Source organism: Cygnus atratus, chromosome 2 (genome assembly GCF_013377495.2).
Source record: "Cygnus atratus isolate AKBS03 ecotype Queensland, Australia chromosome 2, CAtr_DNAZoo_HiC_assembly, whole genome shotgun sequence".
Lineage (NCBI taxonomy): Eukaryota > Metazoa > Chordata > Aves > Anseriformes > Anatidae > Cygnus > Cygnus atratus.
Genome location: NC_066363.1, coordinates 93,617,960 through 93,644,902, shown reverse-complemented (window position 1 = coordinate 93,644,902; position 26,943 = coordinate 93,617,960). Strand labels below are relative to the sequence as shown.

Sequence of the window (26,943 nt, the reverse complement as noted above, 5' to 3'; positions counted from 1 at the left end):
TAAGCTATGAAATACATCTCTCTCTGGCCCTTTAGAATTTGTGTGGAATTATGATTTCAGCATTGCAACTAAAATTTGACATTCGGCTAAAGACTGTGGCATGCAGGAAACCAAGACAGACAGAGTACATGCAAAAATGTCCAGACACTAAGAGACATCTCCAGCAACCCTCATGTAATTAACATAAATCTGGGCTGCCAAAAGTACTAACAGCACTTGAAGCAGCTTTGAAATCCCAAATGCATGACTTCTAAATTTAGAGCTCTGTTCTTACTATATTCTGTTATGCACATGTTTAGATTTCTGTTGATTGTTTGCAGAAGAAAAAGAACGTAAAGATTACTTGTTTAGAGCTAAGCTATGGCCTACAACTGCAGTATTGGGGATAAAGAAAAAAAAAAAAAGAAGAAAAAAAAACCTGCCAATGCAGGAATTTAGAGTGGCATCATGATTCACAAAGAGCTCAGAACTGAGGCAGCTATTCTGCTCAAAGAGAGTGAGGTTGGCAATAGCAGTGTTTGCTAGCATACACAATCCATTCTCTTCCCTATGCCCTGCCTTTCGTAGATGCTAAAAAAAAAATAATAGGTCTACACAGCTGTTATAGCGAGTGTGAGATTCTGACCATAACTACCCCCTGCGTGGATGGCACAAATATGGGAGGTGAGATCAAGCATAAACATAGGGTAACTACGGAAGTTTGCAGCTGGCACTGAATATAAACACAGACCTCAAACATGGAGGAAGAAGGTAAGTACCAACATGCTTTATTTCTTATTCAGAAGTTTCACCATTCTGATGATGGTACACTGATGTATTGCATCCCCCCTAACTTGTCACGGGCAGCTAGCTCTGGCTACAATTCATTTTTTTAGTGCCACCTAATTATACATAAGATCTGATTTTTTAATCTATGTTATTATTACAGAGCTTCTACTTCTGTATTTCCCCTTGAACATTTCTCCCACAGGCTTATAAGGCACACCTGTGCAATTATATAGCTGATAGAAATAACACGTACCCTACTCCTGCCATTTTCTGATTTTGTTTTCATTGTTGTTTTCTCTTCCTGTGCAATGTGGAAGAAGATCAACAAAATATCATCTTTTACATCTACATGCTAAAATGTAAATCTTTCTTATTTCCTGTTTCTAGATGTGCAACTTCATGAAGCTGAAGTTTCTGTGCGCTTTTACAAGTGCTTCTGTAATTAATGTTATTTTGCTTTGTGATTACATATGTTTTTTGCCACTATGAAACCTGAGACAATCTCTTCTCTTCTCTTCTCTTCTCTTCTCTTTTCTTTTCTTTTCTTTTCTTTTCTTTTCTTTTCTTTTCTTTTCTTTTCTTTTCTTTTCTTTTCTTTTTTTCTTTTCTTTTCTTTTCTTTTCTTTTCTTTTCTCTTTTCTTTTCTTTTCTTTTCTCTTTTCTTTTCTTTTCTTTTTTTCTTTTCTTTTCTTTTCTTTTCTTTTCTTTTCTTTTCTTTTCTTTTCTTTTCTTTTCTCTTTTCTTTTCTTTTTTTCTTTTTTCTTTTTTTTCTTTTCTTTTCTTTTCTTTTCTTTTCTTTTCTTTTCTTTCTTTTTTTCTTTTCATTTTTTTCTTTTTCTTTTTTTTCTTTTTCTTCTTTCCTTTCCTTTCCTTTCCTTTCCTTTCCTTTCCTTTCCTTTCCTTTCCTTTCCTTTCCTTTCCCTTCCTTTCCTTTCCTTCTCCTCTTCTCTTCTCTTCTCTTCTCTTCTCTTCTCTTCTCTTCTCTTCTCTTCTCTTCTCTTCTCTTCTCTTCTCTTCTCTTCTCTTCTCTTCTCTTCTCTTCTCTTCTCTTCTCTTCTCTCTTCCCTATTATTCCTATGTAATTCTGTTAACTCATAAAATATATTTTGCGGGAAAAATGCAATTGCAATTATTGATCAATATCATTAAGTTTCTGTCTTTTCTCTGGTGTTTTGAAGTAATTCTGTAAGAGATGTCTCCTTTTCCTAGCAACTCCATTTATTTTTTTTCCTAAAGTTTAAGATCTTTTTATACCAGTATCTCTTCCTTTTCTTTGTAAATTGTTTTAGTGGTAGTTTGAAGGAGAAAGAGCATGTACCCAATGGAGTGCAAAGATACTATGAAAAGAGGCAGGTCACATGGTTCTAATGGATATCATCTCAGTAGTAGAGAGAATAATCTCTAGGTAAGGTATTAGGTTGCTGTTAATGTAACCATGAAGGCAGAGGGTGGTAACAGGATAATCCTAGTAGATATATTCAAGTGTTTAAACCAGTTTTATGGTATCCTCCACATGATAATGTAAGCTGAAAGTTTTAGATAAGGAACACATTTTTAACCATTTGTATATTAGTGAGAGTAGACTAGATAATAAAAATAACAGCTGGAGATGTTCTTGCCTGAGAAGGAATATTCTACATTTGGTGTTGGAAATATGACAGGATGGTTGCTGTAACTAAAATAGTCTTTCATATTTCCAGCTCCTTCCATAAGGATAAAACAGGAAAAAAAAAAAAAAAAAAAACAGACAGGACTTTACATCAAAGACACTGTTAGTTGTTTCTGGTAGCTCAGAATGGGAGCAAATGTTGTGGATGAAACATCTACATAGGAAAAAAAATAATAATACTGGCTTGTTTGTAGAATACACAACAGAAAACCCATTCACAGTAGATAACAGTCTGTATTGCTCTTTAACATCTGTCCATAGTGTGTAACCAAGCTAAAAATTTTAACAGGGGCGACTTCATCCTGGAAAATGCTTGTTCATCATCATCCTATACATCACAAAATTTTCTAGAATTTCTAAAAATAATAGCTGATAAATTCTTTATGTAGAAATTCCTGAACTCAAACAAGATAACTCTGTTTTTGAACTTATTTAAATGAACTAAAAGTTAATTGCTACCATAAAGGAAGATGTATCTTAAATATAGGTATTATGATCTAATTCCACTGCCATGTGCAAACAGAATATATCATCAAACTTCATATATTCATATAAATTAACTTTTTGTAGGCTAGTTTTTATATATTGTACGTTAGAACAGTCACTTGTATATCATACATTTAATGTGTATTGGCAAAAAGAAAAATTGGAAACTCACTAAAAATAAAGTCCTGGATCCCCACAAACATGGTTCACAAGTAAAGCAAATTATACTGAACAAGAAGCCTTCCTAGTTAAAAGGAAATTGGAAACAAAGTGGAGTGTAAAATGTTAATACAAAACCTGAGTAAATAACTAAGTATTAAAAGCTACAAGCTGAAATATATTCAACCTGAAGAAAGGACTATATGTCCAAAAACTTGTCTGCTTTTCCCAGTCACATCTGTTGATTTAGTAAAAAACATCACCTCTCCCTGCAAGATTTGCACTAAATATATCCCAAATAACCTTGCCTACAATAATATGTAATAATAAAAGAAATTTGAACACAGAGGAACAAGAAAATACCTAGGTTATGTGAGCATATTCTAGATTGCAAACTCTAGATAGATATTTATGTTCAGTAGATATTTTAGGGTTGTATTTTTAACAGAACACTATGTCAACCACATTCAACAATGTGTCAGAAAATCAGAGTTTATCACCATCAAAGGATGGCACATGGGAAAACATTCTAAAATGATATGGGATTTAATTGTTCTATCTTATGAAAATATTTTACATGCAAAATCTTGTAGGAACAAATTACAGAGTTTTGAAAAACCACTTTTATATTTTTGGCATACGAAAAATGGGGAAATTCCAATATATTAAAAGACTTCAAGTACCAACACAATTCTGATATTTAAAGCACAGGATGTTTCCAACTTAGTTTAACTTAAAGTTTTTTTTTTATTTATAGATGAGCTTGGGTGAAAGAATTGTTGTCGTACAACTATTTTTGTCAATACTAAAAGTTTATATATATTACCATAACAAACAGATTTCTCTAGAGTACAAGACATTTTAAAATTAGCAGAGACTACGTGGGTCAGGTTAAAACTAGTTCACAGATCTCAGAATAGTCCTATTTCTAAGGAAATCTTTTAGGATTAGTCTTTATCCGTATTATTTTACATGTGCCAATCAACTAAAGATGATACAAAATCTTTGTTTATACGTTTTGCATGTGATACAAAGGTTGGTGATGAAGAGAATAATCAAGAATGATCCAAATAGTATGCTTAAAACTCCACATGTCCCCCCATCCCTTCCCCCCTCCCCCCAACCCCCCCCCCCCCAAAAAAAAAAAAAAAAAGATGAATATGTTAGCTGGAAATATATTTGGAAGTAAAGAATGAAAATTGACCCTGCAGGTTGAGATGTCCTGCTTTAGCAAACTGTGACAAAAGGATCAAATTAAAGATATTCAGTACAGGATGACAGTGCAAGTATATGGCAAAGTAATAATAATAATTTTTTTTTTTTTAAGGGAAAAAGAAAAAGACTTGGTGGGATCCACAGAAACCTAAAACAGGGGAAAAAAAAAGGGGGCGGGGGGGTGGAATTAGAGAAGTTATCTTGTTTCTGTACACTGCCTTGACTTTAACATATCTCTGTGTTAGAAACCCTGTCTCTACACTGTTGGCCAAGGGCAGAGGCGAGTTATTCCAGGGATCACTTAGCAGAAGTGCATCTTCACCAGAGCAGGTTGTCTCACACCATGGTCTGACCAGGCAGTGATTTAACAAGGCTTTGTTTTCCTTGGTAACAATAGCGCAAGGAGCATTTGCAGGGAAATTTCTAGCCAATAATGCCATGGTCTTGATCTTGACCCCACTGACAGGGGTTTGGCTGCTTAGACCATGGAACTCATTTTGAGAAGCCTGGTTTGCTGAGCTGATGGGGCCCACCTATCAGAGAAGGGGAAGTACATCTCCAGCCAAGCATAGGCTTGAAGAGGCTTTTAAACTAGAGTTGCTGGGGGACGGAAACCTCAATCCAATCCTCTCCTCCCAGTTTAATGCCAGTGTCAGTGATAGATGTTCAGAGCCTTGAGAAGGGTCATGGGTCAGCAGGAGAACATCTAAAGAGCAACACAAAGGAATTCCAGCCACTCCAGCCAGTAAGTCAGCTTCATCAGGGGCCCAACTTAAATGTCACTATGCTAATATATGTAGCATAGGGAATAAACAAGAAGAGTTAGAGATGTACACACACCTGCCAGGCTATGACCTCACTGGCATTACAGAGAAATGGTGGGATGGCTCCCATGACTGGATAGAAGGATACAGGCTCTTTAGGAAGGACAGGCATGGAGGGGCGTCACCCTCTATGTCAGTGAGCTGCTGGAGTACATGGAGCTCTGCCTGAGGATGGATGAGGAGCTGACAGAGAGACTGTGAGTCAGGATTAAAGAGGGGGCAGTGACAGAAGACGTTATAATGAGGGTGTGCTACAGGCCACCTGATCAAGAAGACCAAGCAGATGAGGTTCTCTACAGTCAGATGGAAGCAGCCTCACATTCGCAAACCCTAGTTCTCATGGGGGAATCTGTTGGAAGGACAGCACAACAGGGCACAGGCAATCCAAGAGGCCACTGGAGTACACAGATGACAAATTCCTTTTCCAAGTGATAGAGGAGCCAACAAGGAGAGGTGCTATGCTGTATCACATTCCCTCTAACTAGGAGGGGATGGTGGGGAATGTAAAGTTCAAGGGCAGCCTTGGCTGCAGTGACCGTGAAATGGTGCAGTTTTGGATTCAGAGGGCAGTGAGGAGGAAGCACAGCAAGCAAAACTACCCTGGACATTGGGAGAGCAGACTTTGGCCTCTTTGTCTGGACAGCCAGGGGTCAGGTTGGGAAAGCTACACTCTGATTAGAATTAAATTTGTCCACGGACATGAAGGACAACAAGAAAATCTTCTACAGGTACAACAGTGATAAAAGGAAGAGTAGGGAAGTTGTGGGCTCTCTCCAGAAAGAAACAGCAGACCAGGTCACCTAGGATCTGGAGAAGGCTGAAATACTCAATGACTTTTTTGCCTCAGTCTTCAACGACAAGAGCTCCAGACACATGGCCCTAGAGGGCAAAGCCAGAGACAGGAAGAATGAAGAACTGCTCGTGGTATGAGGTCAGGTTTGAGACCATCTAAGGAACATGAAGGTGCACAAGTCTATGGGACCTGATGAGATTCACCCGTGGGTCCTGAGGGAACTGGTGGATGTAGTTGCTAAGCCACTGTCCGTCATATTTGAGAAGCTGTGTCAGTCCGTTGAAGTTCTCACTGACGGGAAGCATGGTTGATAGCATGGACAGTGGGATCGAGTGCAGCCTCAGCAATATTGCTGATGACACCAAGCTAGGTGCTGCGGTCAACACCCTTGCAGGAAGAGATGGCATCCAGAGGGACCTGGACAGGCTTGAGAGGTGGGCCTGTGAACCTCATGACATTTAACAAGGCCAAGTGCAAGATCCTGCATCTGTGCCAGCACAATCCCAAGCAAAAATGCAGGCTGAGTGGAGAATGGATTGAAAGCAGCTCTGAGGAGTTAGGCCTGGGGGTGCTGGCTGATGAGAACCTCAACATGAGCCAGCAATATGTGCTTGCAGCCCAGAAAACCAACCATATCCTGGGCTACACCAAAAGAAGAGTGGCCAACAGGTCAAGGGAGCTGATTCTCCCCCTCAACTCTGCTGTCATGAGACCCTGCTTAGGGTACTGCATTCAGCTCTGGGCCCCCAGCACAAGAAGGAGATGGAAATATTAGAAAAAGTCCAGAGGAGGGCCACAAAGATGATTGAGGGGCTGGAACACCTCTCCTATAAATACAGGCTGAAGGAGTTGCGGATGTTCATCCTGGAGAAGAGAAGGCTCTGGAAAGACTTTATAACAACCTTCTATAGGGGGCCTACAGAAAAGCTGGGGATGGACTCTTTGTCAGCGAGTGTAATGATAGGACAAGGGGGAATAGCTTTAAACCAAAAGAGGGTAGATTAAATTAGATATAAGGAAAAAAATCTTTACTCAGAGGGTGGTGAGGCATAGGAACAGGTTGCCCAGAGAAGTTGTGGATGCCCCATCCCTGGAAGTCTTTAAAGACAGGTTGGATGGGGCTTTGAGCAACCTGGTCTGGTGGAAAGTGTCACTGCCCATGGCAGGGGGGTTGGAATTAAATGATCTTTAAGGCCCCTTCCAACCCAAACCTTTCTATGGTTCTATGATCTCTCACGTAACTCTCAATTTAGTATTCCTAAAAGCTGAAATGTATTGCTTGGGAGAGGGAATTCATAGAATCATAGAATCATAGACTCATTCAGGTTGGAAAAGACCTCCAAGATCATCTAATCCAGCCATCCCCCTACCACCAATATCACTCACAAAACCATGTCACTAAGCACCATGTCCAACCTTTCCTTAAACACCACCAGGGACGGTGACTCCACCACCTTCCTGGGCAACCCATTACAATGCCTGACTACTCTTTCTGAGAACAAATTTCTCCTAATTTCCAACCTGAACCTCCCTGAACTTTCCCTGAACTTGAACCTGATGCAACTTGGAGCTATTCCCTCTTGTCTTTTCACTAGTTATCTGTGAGAAGAGGCCAACACCCATCTCCCGACACCTTCCTTTCAGGTAGTTGTAGAGAGCAATAAGGTCTTCCCTGAGCCTCCTCTTCTACAGACTAAACAACCCCAGTTCCCTCAGCTGCTCTTTATAAGACTCGTGTTCCAGATCTTTCACCAGCTTCATAGCCCTTCTCTGGACACATTCCATGGCCTCGGTGTCTTCCCTGTAGTGAGGGGCCCAAAACTGAACACAGTACTCAAGGTGCGGCCCCATCAGAGCAGAGTACAGGGGGACGATCACCTCCCTGGTCCTGCTGGCTACACTATTCCTGATGCAAGCCAAGATGCCCTTGGCCTTCTTGGCCACCTGGGAACACTGCTGGCTCATGTTCAGGCAAACATTGACCAACACCCCAGATCCTTTTCCTCTGCACAGCTTTCTAGCCACTCTGCCCCAAGCCTGTAGTATTGCAAGGGGTTCTTGTGGCCAAAGTGCAGGACCTGGCACTTAGCCACGTCGAACCTCATCCCACTGGCCTCTGCCCATTGATCCAACCTGTCCGGGTCACTCTGCAGGGCCTTCCTACCCTCCAGCAGATCGACACTTCCCTCCAACTTGGTGTCATCTGCAAACTAACTGAGGGTGCACTCAATAAGTAACTTAATTGAGTAGAGGTAGCTGAGACACTTCTGGTAGTGACAGCTGGATACCGGAAGCAGTACAGCTGCAGCTGGGAGTTGTTGTACTTGGACTATATTAGCTATACCACTTTCAGCACTGCTCCCAGCTTAATACAGCTTTATTGCTTCTTGTATTTCAGCTAATTTGTTCAGAATTAGCGCAGGTGTCTCTGTGCAGCACTGTACAATGCCACGTGCATATACCTTTTATGTCCTGTAATGCACAGGATCTCAGACAAAGATGATCTAATAATCCTTTCTGGCCTTAAATTGCATGCAACCATCATCAGTCAGTTCCATTAATCTTCCTTGAAGGAAAGACACCTGAACATAGCAAGACAGTGAGATACAGCAATAAAAATGTTGAAAATGTTTCTCATATGCACCCTGCTCTCTCTCTACTTCTGCCATTAATTACTGGCATGAGTCATCCACTGCCCATAGAAACACCAAGGCATTCTCAGACTTCACCTGGCTTCTGCAGGGGCCGTAGATTTGGGCTCATTTCCTAGGCAGTAATTAGCATAACTTTGGTGGAGGATAAGGAAGAGACAGTTGCACATGAAGAAGTACAGTATGCTCATCAAAGCCCCCACGCTTTACCACAAGGACTTTTAACTAGCCCATAGGCCCACGATGTTAAGTTGGCCCTACAGCCCTTGCTATTTACATGAGCATGAGAGAGAAACAATCAGTCTTGGGTTTACTCCCTCTGTTTTCGTGTGTGTCATGTAAAATACACTGAGCTAGTAAGTTGCAATCTGGAAATGGGTAAAAGCTTTGGATCAAAAAATCTGATGGATCTTGGCCAGTTTGTTCAGAAGTTACCAGAACATGGTCTCATTGCTCCACACACAGAGAACAAACAGCTGGAGGGTCTAGGCGTCCACATGATGGGGCTTTGAGAGAACCAAGCCTGGGAGATGTGCTGATTTTCTTTTCTGGCATGTGAGTAGGTTTATTTTGGACAGCATCTGTTTTATTTTTTGTTCTCCGTTGTATGTCATGTTCCTTTAAAAAGGGAGTGACTAGGTCAGATGGACCCCCTGGAGGGAGCAGAGATTCCTCCTTTCCCTGGAGAGCAGATGAGCATGCTTGGGGACTGGGTGGAAGGAGGAGGAGGAGAGGAGGAGCTCCCAGGCTTCGGGATGTAGCAAAGAGAGGAGAAGAGAATGGGAGCCCCAGTGAGAAGATGAGAGCCTGCTGTTCATGAAGAGACTAATGAAAGGAGCAACAAACATATGTACAGCCAGGCTCCCTTGGTGACAGGAAGAAAACTTCCTAGGGATCAGAGGACTGTGCAGAGTTTGCTGCAACCCAGAAAGTCACAGGGTTGACTGAAACCAAACCTGGAAGAAAGCACCCAGCTCATACAACACAGGGGGGAGAGGGGTGAAGATGTTATAAACTTTTCCTACTTTTTTTTTTTTTTCTCACAGAGAAAAAAACATTTCTGTGTTTATAAAGTTAAACATTCTTGTTTCTATTCCATAGAAACCATCTTTTTGACTTTAAAAGATCCTTTGGTCTCTTCAGGGAGCTCGCAGTAAGGAAAACCTCTAGATCATCATCAAAGCCCTGGCTGTCCTGTCATGAGGTGCAGAACCAGAAGTGACATCCTGTCTTGCTCGTCAGGACTAGAGATATGTGAATGACAGAAATACTCTGAAATAGTTAATTAAATTTCATTTGTGGCATGGGATTATCTCTGAAAAGTGTATGAAAAAATATGAAAAATATATGTTAACACCTCCTTAATAATCCTTCATTTAGTTTCTGGAGGTTGAACAGAGAAAAAAAAATGATTTAGTTCACTGATAGCTCAAAAAAAAAAAAAACAAAAAAAAAAACAGGGGGAAACAGGGGGAGGGGGAGTTGTTTTGGATCAAATTGAAAATGATTTTTTTATAGTTTCATGAAGCATTGCAAAAGTGATGCAACCCAAAATATTTTATGTGGGTTCAAACTTTTCAAAATTATTAAAAAAAAAAAAAAAAAAAAGAAAGGAAATTTCAAAATGGAATGTCAATTCAAATGAAATAATTGAAATACTTCGCTTACAAAAATGTCAAAAGGAAGCATTTGATTCTTTCAGAAATTTTCAAGGTTCTTTTCAAATTGAAACACTCAAGAAGATGAACCCAATTTTGCAAAATGTTTTGGTATATCTCTGACTCCACTGCTGGAAAAGAAAACAAACAAACAAACAAACAAACAAACAGCTTCACAAACAAACAAACACTAAGAGCTATAAAATATGTAGGCAGTGAACTTTTTTTGGCCATACAGACCAGAAGTGCCCCCGAAGTGTTAGCGTAGTCATAACCAGAATAGCCTACCAGAAACCCAGATCCATTAAGAAAAATTAAAAACAGATATGACATGAATGTTTTTGTAGCTCTTTATTATTTTCCATTTTCTTTCACATTCCTTCTCCTCTCCTTTTGCCCAGTCCTTCTTAGATGCCTGTGTACCAGACATTCCAGGACAGAATGTCTTGTGATCTCCACATAAATACCTCCCCCAGAAAATTAGGGGTGAAAGTCTCTGCCAGCATAAACTGACTCCATACTCACAAACTGAGTTATGCTACCTGGGAATGTTACCTGATGACTTCAGATATAGTGATTTCAAAAACTTATTATATAGAAAGAATGATTTTTTTTGCTGTTGTTTTTGGCAGTTTTTATTCCATGGATTTTCATAGGCTTGACAGAAGTTTCTTATTGGAATTTTGGAGAGGAAAACGAGTAAGTGCCAGCATCACTCATGGATTTCAATTATTTAAGAAATTGAACAATTTTCAGGACAAGGTGAAAGATATGCAATACTCCATTGGCAGGCTAAGGATTCTCCTAAATAAGAAGATCTGAGACATAGAGCAGAAGAGGAAAACTTGTGGCCTTTAGGACAGACTAAGCCTAAAGAGTATTTTCACGTGTTCCCAGACCCCCCAGAAATCTACAAGCACATCAAACTGTGCTGGGGGAAGAGTGCCTTGAGCTAATGCTGACCTGAAGTGCTAAGCCATACGGCCTGCTGCTGTGCCATACAGATGCCCCATCTCCAACTGTCAGCTGAGTTTACTGGTTTCAATATCACACCTCAAGAACAAAGTTACATTGCTTTTGAATCCACGCAGGCTCCCAAAGCACCGTGTAGGCAAGATTCTAGGTCACTGGGAAAAATATTGTGTAAACGTGTCGATATGGTTTAGGCTTATGCTGTCCCTATTTAATAATGCTGGATGAATGTGGACCACAGCAGGTGTCAGGATACAGGCAAAATCAGTCTGATGTCCCTGAAACAAAAAGTATTTGTTCTGCTCCAAATGGATTGAGTCCTCTGGTGCACATGAATTCATATGGAGGATTTTTTTTTCAGTATTTCTTTTAAGAACAAATCTTCCTTTTGTTAAAACAATTTTATCTTTTTAATTTTTTTATTTGCAAAACAAAATTCATTGCAAAGCTCTCTCACTTTTTTTTTTCTTCTTTCCTTCTTTCTTTTTCCTTCTCTCTTTTTTATTTCTACTTCCTCCTCTATGTTTCTCCTTCTCTTTCTCAATTTAATCCTTTGAAAGCTTATTAACATTATAGGAATACCAAGTTTCATCTTTGCCATTTTATTTTTTTCCTGGAGCAGCTCTGGGAATCTTGTGTTCTGGGTGTTCTGGCACTGTTGAATAAAGAATGAGGATCTTGAACAAAGACTTTCTTTGCCCAAAATTGTAATTAGTTGCTGAAGTTGCTAACAAAAGCAGAGGCAGATGAACAAAATGATTCTAGACCTTAAAAAGCTTGTATGATGACAGATTGAAGAGATAGGGACTCTTTAAGGAAAAAAAAAATAGGTCATTTTTGTTCAGAAGAACAACTTTATTAAAGCAATACAAATTAGGTTAAAAAAAAGATTGAGCACAATTACTCCACAATTGTGTGAATTAGTGTTGTACCTTTTTGTTAAATACTTTCCTCTGTTGGCTAAGGTACCCTCCTTAAAAAAAAAAAAGAAAAAAAAAAAAAAGAAAAAAAGTGAAATCAGTTTTGAAAATGATTTTAAGTTTCTTTGCTTTTGCCACACTGAGGACATCTAGACCTCAAGAGTGGATGGAGCTTTAGATAAAAAAAAAAAACACATCTACATTTACTGAACCTAGCTAATGCAAGAGGTTTACACGATGAATTTTGCCAGCTTTTTCAGAAGTCCAAATAAATTAGGGTTTCCAATCTGCTTGTATTTGCTCTTTTGTTATCACACCCAAACAATTAAAAGAATGTGAATAGCTTACAGAGGCACAGATTTCTTTTACAGAAGCCATGGTGATCTGTCTCCATCATATTATTTTCAGCTGGGTATTTTATAATTCTGTTTTTAATTAACATTTCAACCAACTTTCTTGGTAGTAAAGTAAGAATTCTCAGCCCTGAATTTCCCAGAATAACCTTTACAGTAAAAGAATATTTGCAACAGAGCTGTTCTCTGAGACAGTAGTTATTTAATTCTGATTTCTCTTACCTGCTTTTTGAACCCTTTTGAGTAATTTTATTTTTCAGTTCTTGTTTTCAAAGGCTGTCATGCTATTTTGTTTTGTATCATTCCTCACCTCCCAGATTTTAGATAGAATCTGCTCTCCTGTAACACCACATTAAAGAAATTGGGTGAAGAAATAAAGTAAAGAAATTCTCCTAAGAAGGGGCCGAGTTCTCCTAAAAATGTGACAGAAAGTCATTGCATATGGAGTAAAAGAGGATTAAGAGAGCTCAGCAGTCAAGTTACAGGACAGAAAAGTAACAACAGGGTAGAGAGGGGGCTTGTATTTTCAATAGGTGATTGACTGGATTTCAGTACCTGGTTTGTGGTTCCTCTCTACCTATCTTGGGCATAGAGGACTCTCAGTGCCTCAGCAGACTAGCTGAGTGTAGCACGGCTGTATGACTTGAACAAGGCCTTTTTTTTCAGATGAGCAAAACCTGAGCACACTGCCCAAGGTTCAGACAGGTCATTTTTTGCCATTCATTCCCAAAAAAAAAAAAAAAAAAAAAAAAAGCAGTTTCTGTATAAACCATTTTTTCCAGGCTTTCAGGCTCTGTGTTTTTTATAATTGCAAGGCCTAGGAACCAAATTCTTAATCAGGACATTAGATACTCAAACATTTCAGAAGTTTTCTTCTGTCAAATACCAGTTTTGGCCAGGGTTTAGGCTCTTACTAGCCCAAAACACATTAAGGCCAATGAGGTATAGGCTGCTTAGTATGTCACTGTCTTTGAAAATGTCTTTTAGGCCTGTAAATTTTGTTGATGCAATAGCAACAATATTTACTTAAAGCAAGGCTGAGATACTGATGCAGCTTCTTCAGACAGATCTCAACCGTGGAGAATTTATATTTTGTTCTTGAGCTTTATCCCCCCATATAAGGCGATGTATACATTTTATATAAGTTCCTATGATAAAATAGTGTGTTTGAAAGCTTGAAAAACTTTATACATATGCATGTTATTTGATAGAACTTCTTTATATTATCCTACTGAAATCTAGAGTTATATATCACACAGAATAACATGTACAAAAAGGGAGGGAGGGAGGAAGGGAGAAAAGAAGGAAGGAAGGAAGGAAGGAAGGAAGGAAGGAAGGAAGGAAGGAAGGAAGGAAGGAAGGAAGAGAATGCTGTTGGTTTTGCTTTTATTTTTGTTTTTAATCAGGAAGATCAATAAAAACACAGTGTTTAAAAGTACAAAATATTCTAGTATTATAGCCAAAGTAGTAATCTACCTTCCTACCTGGAATCCAACCTTTGTTCCCACACATGAATTTTCTCTCATGTTGGTGTTGACCTCCAGGAATATTTTAGAAACCAATAAAGATTAAGTGTTCAGCTTCAGACAAAGAAAATATTCCGAAGAACAAATTTAAGAGAGTTTTGCTGAAAATATCAATAATGACATTCAGCAAATGAATTAAAATAATGCAATACAAATGCTGCAAGAAGGAAATAATTTATGATATGATTCTAATAAGAGTAGCAGAGAGAATAGTCTCTCTGTTCTGAATGCTTTCTTTCATATTCTTTAAGATACGAAGAGACAGAAACATAGTCAGCCCATGAAGATATCATTCTTGCCCAGCTGCAGACACTAAGAGAGGGAGGAACATGTGGACACTAAGCAGGGATGAACATCTCAGAATCCTTCCTTGATTATCTAGTCAAAGGTATAAAACTTAATTATTACAAATATGACAAGTGGATATCTCTAATTTGCTCAATGGCTCATGGCTCATTCTGTTTAGGGTTTCGCCTTACGTATATACTCTGTGGTTACCTACACCAGTCTAACCCTGCTCTACACTCATTCCTACCTCTCAGCTGGAACAGTTGATTGCTTCCACAGTCTTTCACTTATTAATATTTTCTGTGATTCTTCAGTGCTTGACATCTTTGTTATGACCTAACTTATGCTGAAAGTCTTAATGTGTAAAATATAATTTATATTCTTAAAGTTACTAAAAGGTTTGTAAAAGTCTGTTAGTATTGCTACCTCCTCACTAGTACTCTTAATATACATATCCTATTTATTTTGTGGATTAGAAACAGTCCTTTGTCATTGTGCATTTGCATAGAACTTGATATTAAGATGATTTGATCTAAAAAATATTAAAGAGTCATATTAAATATTGGTGAAATAATTGTTTTACTTCTTTTTTTCTTAACTTCACTGAATTTTCCTGTGAAAAATACTGTGAACCTGAAAATCAAGGCATAATCACGGCCTATGTGTTTCATTGTCAAAATACTGAGTAGTGACTTTAAGAAAACTATGTCTGGTAGGCTATGTGGCCAAATAACATGGAAAAGGGAGGAAGCAGGAGGATTAAAGATTAGCCCCAGAAAAAAAAAAAAAAACTTGCTTTCTTTTTCTTTCTTTCTTTCTTTCTTTCTTTCTTTCTTTCTTTTAAGCAAACTTGTAAACAAAAATTAGGAAAGCTAAAAGACAATTCCATTGATCAGGTAAAAACAGACTAACCAATTAAACAAAAATCAATAGCATATTCAGTTTACTGTTTCTTCTTTCAATTAACTATTTGAAACAAACATTTATAGGGAAATGATTCTTTATAACCCATATTTTTGACAAAGTTTGGAATTAATGAATTATCCCTTCATGGATGATTTTTAATCCAATTCATGGAAATATTTTTAGTGGATAATGTTTACAAATCTGATAAGGTGCATAATTTCAGATGAAACACAGTTGGTGTTAGAAATTAATTACCTATTCTTGATAAATATAAATGTTTATACTGATGTGCCCCTGTATATATCGTATTAACTTTGTGCAAAACCAGAAGTTATTCTTATAAAAGTGGTACTGACCAATTTCTTAAATTGAATTATTTACAGAAATAAGTTTTGTTAGTTTATAATGAAATTTCACTAAAACTATTTGTTTTATATGTGTCTGACTATTGATCCGAAATTTATATGGCAAAATGAAGCTCATGTAGCTCTTTAGGTGAGAATATTTCCTTCTGAAGGTCAGAAAGGCAAGTTCATCACTGCCAAGTCATGGTCTGTCAGGCAGACCACTATGTTCTACCTTAGCTAACAGAAGGTGAGGAAATAGCAGCAGGGAAGGAGAAGAGTGAGAGGAAGCTCATTAAACCAGAGGACTACTATCCTCTTGTTGTCATTCAGGCTGGGTCCCGGGAAGTTGCAACAAGAAAAATGAGTAAAATTAAAATGGACTTTGCATCCCTGGGAAGGATGTTGAAGGGATCGGGGGTGCAGGTAGTGTTCTCATCTGTCCTCCCAATGGGTGACCGGGACCCAGAAAGAAGTAGGAGAACAGAACAGATAAATGACTGGCTGAGGGGATGGTGTCTGGACCAAGGCTTTGGGTATTTTGATCTTGGGCAGGCTTTGAGAAGCTGGGTATGTGGGCTGCTGACGGACTCTGGCTCAGCAAGTGGGGCACAAGTGTATTGGGGAGCAAGCTCTCTGGACTTACTACCAGGGCTTTAAATTAGGTTTGACAGGGGAAGGGAGGGGAGTTAAAAGTGACAGAGAAGGGCTGGGGGATGTTGTCACTGCTGACGCTGATGGAGATAGTAGGGAAAAACCTCTGGGTTGTCCCATAGAATTGTCTGAGGGCTCCTCAGAGAAGGTAATAATATTCCCGATACCCTGTCCGGAATCTTCTTCTTGCATCCCTCTAGGGGTAACTGAGCCTGCTGCTTTTCTAAAATGCCTGTATACCAATGCGCAAAGCATGGGAAATTAACAGGATGAGCTCGAGATCTGTGTATGGTCATGGGGCCACAATCTCATTGCAATCATGGAGATGTGGTGGGACAGCTCGCATGACTGGAATGCTGTCATGGAGGGCTATGCCCTTTTTAGGAAAGACAGGTTGGGGAAGCAAGGGGGAGGAGTTGCCCTTTATGTGAGGGAGCAATTAGAATGCACCTAGCTCCACCTGGGGGAGGGAGAAGAACAAGTGGAGAGCTTGTGGGTGAGAATTAAAGGGCAGGCTGGTATGGGTGACACAGTTGTGGGGGTGTACTACAGGTCACCAGATCAGGGGGAGGAGGTCGATGAGGCCTTCTACAAGCAGCTAGAAGTAGCCTCATGATCCCGGGCACTGGTTCTCACGGGGGACTTCAGTTATCCAGATATCTGTTGAGAAAGCAACTTGGTTGGGCACGTGCAGTCCAAACGGTTCCTTCAACGCGTTGAAGATAATTTTCTGGCGCAGGTGGTGGAGGAGCCAATGAGGTAGGGGGTGCTTCTGGACCTTGTTCTTACCAACAGGGATGGGCTTGTTAGGGATGTGAAGGTTGGGGGCAGCTTGGGATGCAGCGACCATGAGATGGTGGAGTTCAAGATGGAACTTGGTGGAAGAAGTAAGGCAAAAAGTAGGATTGCTACCTTGGATTTTCAGAGAGCCAACTTCGACCTCTTCCAGGACCTACTTGGGCTAGATTGCTAGAAGGCAAGGGTGTTTGTGAAGACGGGCAACATTTAAACAGTACTTCTTGCAAGCTCAGAATTGGTGCATCCCAAAGAGTAGGAAACTGGGGAAGGGGGGCAGGAGACCTGCATGGATGAGCAAGGAGCTCATCAACAAGATCAAAAGGAAGAAGAAGGTCTATGAAATGTGGAAAAGGGGCCTGTTCTCTTGGGAGGAGTATAGAAGTGTTGTCAGGGTCTGCAGGGATGCGACGAGGAAGGCTAAAGCCCACCTGGAGGTGAAGCTTGCAAAAGACATAAAGGATAATAAGAAGGGTTTTTTTAAGTATGTAAACAGTAAAAGAAAGTCTAGAGATAATGTTGGTCCCCTGCTAAACGTGGGGGGTGTCTTGGTAATGGGGGACGCTGAGAAGGCAGAGATACAGAATGCCTTCTTTGCTTCGGTCTTTGCTTCAAAGACTACCCTTCCCCCCACACCCAGGACTCTTGGACCCTGGAGGGAGGAGAAAGAGTCTGGGAAGTGGAGATCTCCCCCCTGGTTGATGAGGGAGTGGTTCAGGAGTGTCTAAGTGGGCTCAACGCACACAAATCCATGGGCCCTGATGGGATGCATCCATGTGTGCTGAGGGAGTTAGTGGAGGTGATCACCGAACTGCTATCATCTTTGAAAGGTCTTGAAGAACAGGAGAGGTGCCTGAAGACTGGAGGATAGCCAATGTCACTCCAATCTTCAAGAAGGGCAAGAAGGGGGATCCAGGAAACTACAGGCCAGTCAGTCTCACCTCTGTCCCTGGAAAGGTGTTGGAACAGCTTGTTCTGGATGCCATCTCCAAGCTTCTGGAAGAGAAGAAGGTTATGAGGAGTAGTCAGCATGGATTCACCAAGGGGCAATCCTGCTCGACCAACCTCGTTGCCTTCTATGATGGCATCACCAGCTGGGTAGACGGGGGGAGAGCAGTGGATGTCATCTACCCTGACTTTAGCAAGGTTTTTGATACTGTCTCCCATGATATCCTGCTAGCAAAGCTGAGAAAATGTGGGATAGACGAGTGGACAGTAAGGTGGGTTGAGAACTGGCTGATTGGCCAAGCTCAGAGGGTGGTGATCAGTGGCGCAGACTCCAGCTGGAGACCTGTGACTAGCGGTGTTCCCCAGGGGTCAGTACTGTGTCTGGTCTTGTTCAACATCTTCATCAATGACCTTGATGAAGGAATAGTGTCCACCCTCAGCAAGTATGCCGATGATACAAAGCTGGGAGGAGTGGTTGACATGCCAGAAGGCTGTGCTGCCATTCTGCAAGACCTGGACAGGCTGGAGAGCTGGGCAGGAAGAAATCAAATGAAGTTTAACAAGAGCAAGTGTAGAGTCCTGCACATAGGAAGGAACAACAGCTTGTATCGGTACAGGCTAGGAAATGACCTGCTGGAGAGGAGCTCCGTGGAGAAGGACCTGGGGGTCCTGGTGGACGACAGTTTGGCCACGAGCCAGCAATGTGCACTGGTGGTCAAGAAGGCCCATGGGATCCTGCGTGTATTAAAAGGAGCGTGGCCAGCAGGTCAAAGGAGGTAATCCTCCCCCTCTACTCTGCCCTGGTCGGGCCTCACCTGGAGTACTGTGTCCAGTTCTGGGCTCCCCAGAACAAAAAAGACAGGGATCTCCTGGAAAGAGTCCAACGGAGGGCCACAAAGATGATATGGGGCCTGGAGCATCTTTCCTATGAAGAAAGGCTGAGAGATCTGGATCTGTTCAGCCTTGAGAAGAGAAGACTGAGAGGGGATCTTATTAATGTTTACAAATATTTTAAGTTTCAGAGACTGTGGGATTTGGCCAACCTCTTTTCAGTGGTTTGTGGGGATAGGACAAGGGGCAATGGCCAAAATATGGAGCCCAGGAAGTTCCGCACCAACATGCAAAAGAACTTCTTCACGGTGAGCGTGACGGAGCACTGGAACAGGCTGCCCAGGGAGGTTGTGGAGTCTCCTTCTCTGGAGATATTCAAGGCCCATCTGGACTCCTACCTGGGCAACCTGCTCTAGGGAACCTGCTTTGGCAGTGGGGTTGGACTTGATGATCTCTGGAGGTCCCTTCCAACCCCTACAATTCTGTGATTCTGTGATTCTGTGAAGGAAGGAACTTTTGGTATATTTCTGTTTTTATATTCCAACAGCTTTAAAAATTTGTAAAGATCGGAAAACTATAGAAATTTTGGTGATTTCAGGACAGAATTATTTGAGAAAAAATGTCATAGTTGTGGCTGTTGGTTTATCAGTTGTTTCTTCTGGCTCCTATTGCTTCCTATCTTTCATGTACAAGGTCTTTACCAAAAAGGTCCTGGATGAAAAAAATAGGGTGGTGTATTTGCATGAGAAACAAAATTAAAACATTGTGTACTTCTGGTGTTTGAGATAATGATATCACATAATTCTCAACTATAGTTTCAAAACTCCATGTTCAAAAGTACAGAGGAGTTATAATCTTCTAGGACTTTACAGCAATTGGGCAACTTCCAAAAAAAGAAAAAAAAAAATTTCTCTACTTTCCTTTTAGAGATTCACTAAAAGGTCGTGTGTTTAAAGGCTGAGTTGCATAAAGCAGAATTCATTGTCTCCTGATAAGATTGAAGAGATTTTTTCTTTTAAACTACTAGAACCTATACTTCAAGTGTAAAATGCCTTCCTGAAAATGTGAGAAAAACTGTTGATAAGCTTGTGTTAGTATTAATTTAAAGTAGATCTTTCTGAGGGCCTCTTCAAGCCTTTTTTTTTTTTTCCAGATGTTGTACTACCAAAATAATACAAGCTCTCTAAAACCTCCATGGAGTGAAGAGTCTGCCTATACACGGTATTACAGTATTTTAGCTATGACAGAATCCCACTGTAATGCTGAGCATAGACAAACACACGACAAAGTCAACAGTTCACTCATTCCTAAAACTACATTGATCTCAGAAGGAAAAGCTCAACATTTCAGCTAGTTTTTGTTCTGTGCTTCTACTGGCTGAAATGAGTCATTTGTAGGAGAAGAAATGTGCACGTGGTTAGAATTCTCACAGGCAGGTTGACCACCAACCTTTCCCAGATGAAAGTGTCTTAAAACCTGTACAGTTAGAGGACGAGAAGGTAAAGGCCAGATGGTCTGCCTTCACTTCCTTTACATGATGTGAAGGAAGATTGTTAACTTGGTTCAGTAGACATTCTATTCTAGCATTGTTACAAAGTGGGGAAAATCTGTGAGACCATATGAGTAAAATTAGATCGTATTTTTTTAATAAGGTAGAAATGGTATTATGTGTTTTGTTGTTGTTGTTGGTAGTGGTGGTTTGTTTATTTGTATCCAAAATAATGTATTTTTTTTACCATTTATATATGAAGGACTAGTGGTATGAAAAATCCCCCCTCCAAAAAAAAAAAATAAAAATCAGAAATTCTAACTTGCAGTAAAACTTGAAGTTAAACAACAATAGTATTGCTATTCCTTAGCTAAATGTAAGGAATAACAGAAGTGCTACACTGATTTAGAGGAAATTTCAATTTAAAAGAAAATATCAAGCTAAAAGCTTCAAACACCCTTCAGTTTGCCCATTAGTGGAAGAGAAGTACAAAATTACTATAAAGCTACCTGAATGTTTGTGAACTATGCTGCATCGATTTAAATGGACTTTGTTATAACTCATAGTATCACTACACGCATGAATATTTAATGCTTTTCCTAAGTATGCCTACAGTTTTTCTGTATTTTTCTGTCTACTTTTGGGGTATCCTGGCAATTTTGAAGATATGATGGAGATAGCTGATTGTTCTGAGGAAAGGAACTTTCTGGTGTTAAATGGATACAAGAAGTCTCATTTTTCCAGCAGGTTGTTTATTGGAGAGAGCAGAACTTTCTGGACTGGGGGTGGGAGCTGAGGGGTTGTTGTTGATCTGGAAATGTGTTTCTGGGTCTGCAAGTGAAGGATATACACATATACACACATATAAGTGAATGAACATGTGAATGAATGAGAGAAAAGCACAAAGCAGGTGAGCAGGTGCTCTCTAGTGTTAAAAACGGTGATCAAACAGATGATGGCAATTACGAGAAGGGGAAGGGATCTGGCAGAGTTACTTCAAAACTGTCTAAAGCAATTTTAACCTGACAACATGCTCCACGTTGCCAGCATAACCATGGGGAAAAAGCAGTAGGAGAACTCCATTTATATACATATCCTCAGGTTGATGCACACCCAGCCACCAGCCTACCAGTATTCCTTAGGCACCTAAGTGGCCAGACCTACTTGTTGGCTACTGTGACTACTTGTTACTGTGACAGAAGAATCCGTTTTTAATGTGAGCCCTTAAAATTAAAGCAACCCTGGCCCCTTCAGTTAAATCATCCCATTTTGCCTTTACTCTGTCCATCATCCACTTCGAAAACATACCAGGCGCTGAAGGGATTTAGCCTCCCACTAACTCTGCAGCAGACTTTCCAAGACACATTGGCCAAGCACAAAACCCTCCGGCAGAGACGTGGCATATTGACTGCCTGGCTCCAGCAGAGCTGAGGAATGGGGAGTACTTCTTCTCCTGGCAGCAAGTGGGGTGTGGGCCCCTCTGAGCCCCTCAGAGTGAGTGACGGGACCTCCATGCCCCTGCCTGCCCCACTCAGATTTCTCGCTGGTGAGTTCAATCCTCCTATCAACTCAGATACACTGATTTAATTTTTTTTATTTTTTTTTCCTGCCTAAGAAAGAGGAACAATCCCACCTGTGGATCGTACACTTGTTCTAGCCCTGAGAAACACTGCCTGCCTTTCAGGTGAAAATAGCAGGCTCCGGGAAAGCTTTGGAGGGCTTTTATCTTATCCTTATGGATATGTACTTGCTTATATTTCCCTAAGCGGAAAATGACTAAGACTCTTAATAATAGTGTGACATATGGGAAGCAAATTTTCTAAGCCCCAGATCTGCTTTTTAGAGATCCGCTTTAGTTGTCTTTTTTTTTTGCCTTTTTTTTTGCCTTTTTTTTTTCCAACATACACCCCCAGTAATGTCCCAAAATGGGAGAGCTAAATTCTCCTAGAGACGTGGCCCGTTATTAGTTCAAAATTTCGAAGCCACAGATCCCCTGGGGGAAACAAAACAAAACAAAACAAAAGCTACAAATAAGCAATATGGTTAATTTTAGTCTATTTGAGCGCATTTGCATGTTATAGAGAGTCGTTTAAATTCTCAGCGCTTCCTTGGGCAGCCCCTTCTTTCACTGTGTTTTCAAAATGAAATACACTATTGTACTCTTAATGAACTGAAAAAAAAAAAAAAAAAAAAAAAGAAATCTAGGACTAGGGTTAGAGTAGTGGCCATAACTCATTCGATCAGCCCACCTTTTAGTGCAGGTCTCGTGGGGCGACAATTAGATGATATTGTTAATAAAAGTAATGACTGAAATATGAAAAGAAACCTTAGCGAAGACGCTTACATAAACAATTACACTGCGAGTGCTCGGGAGCACTGGTGAATTCATTGCCACAGCGCCCCCTCCCATACACAGCTTGAACTAAAGATTTCATCCTGAAGATGGGGAAAGAAAAGTTCTTTCTTTTCATTTCTCCCTTTCTGTTTTCCCTGCTCCTTGCTGTAGCCCTGAGAGCAGACACGCGGCAGAAAGGCTCGTCCAGCTCATCCTGTCTCCCCTCGTTTGCACAGGTCGCTCCTGTAAAGTGCTTCGCTCACAAACCAGGCTTCTTTTACTAGAAAACTGGACAACTCCGCTTGCACAGTATGCGTGTGTCATTTGTTATTTTTAAATACAATAGTCTATTATTTCACGTCGTTGTCTCCGGGAGATGGTGGCGACCCCCCATTTCATGGGAGAAAGGAGAAAGCATTCCCAGACCATTGTGTGGTTATGTCACAGGAAACCGTTTCTGCTGCGCATTGTGTTACATCTCCAAATCCCACGAAGTTCCACTTCGCTCTGCTCCAAAAGTTGCTGTGACCAGTGTCATGACGATTGGGTAACCGGCATTGTCCGGGCGATGGGCGTGCGTGCCTCCTTGGGCCACAGGGAGCCCTCCTGAGGCAGGGAAATCTCTCCTTCACGCCAGCGAGATTCGCTTTGCTCTGCTCTGCTTTACCTGGGTAACTTTCCAGGTCAGAAATTCGGGGCAGATTGCCCCCCGATCTCCCCAAAGTCCAGCGCACGAAGGGGCGCATGCAGCCGCCGCGCAGAGCGAGGCGACCGCGCTCCCGCAGCAGGGGCACGGGCGCTCTTCTCCTCCCCAGACGTTGGCTTTCAACTTCATCCGCCCGAAAACTTCAGCCTCTGTCACTAGTGCAAGGAGATGTAGCTAATAAATGGCAAACCGCAAAACCTGTCTCCCAGGACGGCAGTGAGCGATAGCTGAAGAGGGGCAGGGGATGTGTGTGTGGGGGGCTTTCGACTCCCTTCTCAGATGAGCTGGAGCAAACTGAATTAAAGAAGACAAAGCGAGAGCACCGCTTAAAATCTAGGAAGGTAAACGCTGAGCTAATGAATAGATTATTCAAATAAAAAACGCAGTGTGTAAAGTCTTAATGTCTCTTTGTAGGCATGTTAATTTGCCACAGTTATTACCAATAAAAAGTGCATGTAATACTATTCTACTGTTTAACAGCGCAAGTTAGACGGCTTTTTATTAGTAACGGGTAGTACTATGGGAAAATTAGATTTCAGCTGTGAAGCCAGGCAGATGAAAAACCTCTTCCCTGCGAAAGGCACTCGAATCAAACCGAGATAACTCCGAGAAGAAGTTAAATACGACCAAGTACGCTGACCGCTATTTAAAAGCGCTTTTGACACGGTTTTCTCGTTTGTTTAGTGCAGAGACTTCGCCTAAGACTGAATGTCCCCACTGGCTTCTCGTTCTCCACGTTGTATATCCCCACTAGCTTCTCTTTCCCCACACTGTGCAGAGTCAAATTAGTGGTGTACTTGTCGTAATAAAATGCATAGCGTCTCCTTGCAGTGGGTAAATCCATGCCTTTCTGAAGCCATACAAAAATTATGCAAATCAAATCAACGTAAGAACTTGTCTTTTGAAATGATAATATTTTACCCCATTAATCTCTGATGGAGAAATTAACCCCGTTTCTGTACATAAAGCTACATTTTTAGATTGCACAAATTAAAACACGAGAAATATAATCTGTTGCTCTTTGTGTTAGGGGGAAGGGGGTAATGTTCTTGATTTAAACATTCCTTCCACCGAAATCACAGAAAAATATTTTCATGGAAGTAAGACATGCAGATGGAAGCTAAAACAACACCTAGATTTTGCACGGATGGGCACGTATACCTCGCGTGTATAACATATGTATATGCGTGTAGATACGTATGGAGATTTGTATCTCCTGTGTGTGTGTGTGTCTGTGCGTATCTACACACACTCTGAACTGAATTATATCGATTCTCCTGGGATCACGGTATTTATTTAAGTACTCTTCCCAGGTCATAACTGTAACACTCAATAGCATTAATCCCTTGTTATAATGTAAACACGACGGCCATTGTATTCCCAATCTGTATTGTTCCACTAATTATTAAAGAGGAGGAACTAAAAGCAATCAATTCGCGTAGATAAACACTTACTTACACCACCCCTGCTGGAAAGAGCAGATTTGGCTTCCCAAATAAAAATGCAGAGAGTATAGTACATTTTGCAAGGCAGGTTGACTTAGAGAGATTCATGTATGACTTTATAATGTTATAATTAATTTTGCATTCTCAGCTCTCCAGCTGTTGTTCTGTTCTGAAGCAGAGCTCATATACTTAGAAATCGGTCTGCGGAACACAGGAATTGACTATTCAGATGTAATCGCATGATATCGATTATTCCATAGAACTACTGAAATATGAATGTGTTTTATATAAAGCTCTTGTTTTTAGAGTTCCTATTTTTATTTGATATATGCGCATTAATCATCAAGCAGGGAAGGAAACGTCTTTTCTGTAATCTGTTGCACTGAGTTTACCAGTGGTTTATCACTCTCTTATCAGGAAGTCGGGAGTTAATGACAAGAAATACCTGTTGGTGTTAACCTCCTCCCCCTCACCTGCCTTTTCAAGGACTGCTTCTTCTACAGGCCAGCTGATAGATCTGGATGGGAATTAATCCAGTATGTCTGGTGGCCAGATCTCTGCTGCTGCTGCGTGCAGGGGCAGGGGTATACTGGTATGCTGGTTTCACAGAAAAAAAAAAAAAAAAAAGGAAATGAATAACAAATCAGATAGAAAAAAGAAAATGGAAAGCCCAGATCGCTTCAGACAGTACACGCATCCTGATACTTGACCGTAGTTTTAAGATGGCATTTTCCCCGCTGCGTCCGCCAGAGTATAGAAACGGCTTCTCGACGTGTATTTTTTATTAGCTGCATATTTAATTGTTAACAATAGGCTGTCCTGTTCGCCTGCAACTCTCCAGCTAGTGCCACCTTCCTTCTTGTCAGTTTCGAGCCGGTTCCCCGGCGTACCTGATCAGATGCGCGTTCTCCATCCTACCCAACGGCAGTTACCTGAGGTATTCTACCCAGTCGGCCGCAAACGCAAAGCGACTTTATTTGCTAAAACTTGGGACAAATGCTTACTCAGAGATGCTGAAAAAAAATATATAAATAAACCACGCAGTTTGATTAACCTTTTTTTTTTTTAATTATTTTTGTGCAAACCTCAATTCTTCTTATTTTTTTTTTTTTCCAGCAGCGCAGGGGCTCCTAAGCCTGCGCACGTTGAGGGAGAGGGGCTGGCTGGCAGCGCGGTGGCTCTCAGCGCTCCAGCCCCGGCGGCTCCGCTCCCACCTGCCGGCTCGGGGCGCTGGTGTGGGCAGGGGGCGCGGAGCGGCCTAGCCCACCGGCGGGGCGGCGGGGGGGCGCCGCGGGCCGGCTCCAGCGCCGTGCCCTTAGGGCGGAGAGAGGGAGCTGGGGGGCACGGGGGGACCAGGGGAGCGCTGCTGGAGAGCCCGTCCCGGGAGCCCCAGGCCGGAGCTCGAGTGGCTGTGACTCCCCGCGGGGGTCTGAAGGGTCCCTGCGGGCTACTCTTAAAAGAATACATATACATGGATAAATATTTCTATGTATTTAGACCTGTACCGAGAAGGAAAGCTCGGTGCCTTCGTCCTCCCGTAGGAGCAGGGCTGTTAACGTCTAGAAGTTGATGGGTGGCCAGGGCCGAAAGGAGGGAGGGGGCAGAGGAAGAGATTACGTTATTTGGTAAATTAATTACACCGCGATCGTATTCCGAGAGATTTATCTGAACTTCAAAAGGAGGGGAGGGAGCAGCTAGCCCCCCGGAAGGAGTCACCCAGGCCTCTTCCCCACGCACCACACCAGGAAGAATAGAAATGAAAGAAAGATGAGGATATTTTTTTTCCCCTTCATGTGCAAACGCGCTCCATGACCAGCTTTAGACTGTTCGTGGCAACTTAGAAAACTATAGAGCTCTCGCTGCCAGGAACAGCACGATCCTGGATCTGTTGCTTTGAGCAGTTGCTCTTCTTTTCTGCCATATAGGGCAGTACTTTTACAAAGTGCTCTTCCCTTGTATCCTACCCAGCTCTGTCGAGCCTGGCTTAGCGTACCCACATACGTGCAAATGCACATACATATGATACGTGTGCGTGCGTCCAGTGGGAGCTGCTAGCTCTCCAGAGAGTGTGTGTGTGAGGGGATGCATTTATTTATCATACGCATGATTTTTTGTTCCCCGCCTGGACCCAGAAAGCAGGCGACGGAGTGTAACCGAGAGTGTGTGAAAGAGTATTTATGGCTCCGCGAGTCCGGAGGGGAGCTGATG

The 26,943-nt window shown here is 41.4% G+C and overlaps 1 long non-coding RNA gene across 1 annotated transcript; it reads left to right on the top strand.

The window, feature by feature from the left end:
* Positions 1–495: 495 nt before the first annotated feature.
* Positions 496–25,677, top strand: LOC118250016 (uncharacterized). Its single transcript, XR_004779282.2, has 3 exons — positions 496–750; positions 14,246–14,382; positions 25,153–25,677. It is a non-coding gene; the product is annotated as an uncharacterized LOC118250016 (long non-coding RNA).
* Positions 25,678–26,943: the final 1,266 nt, after the last annotated feature.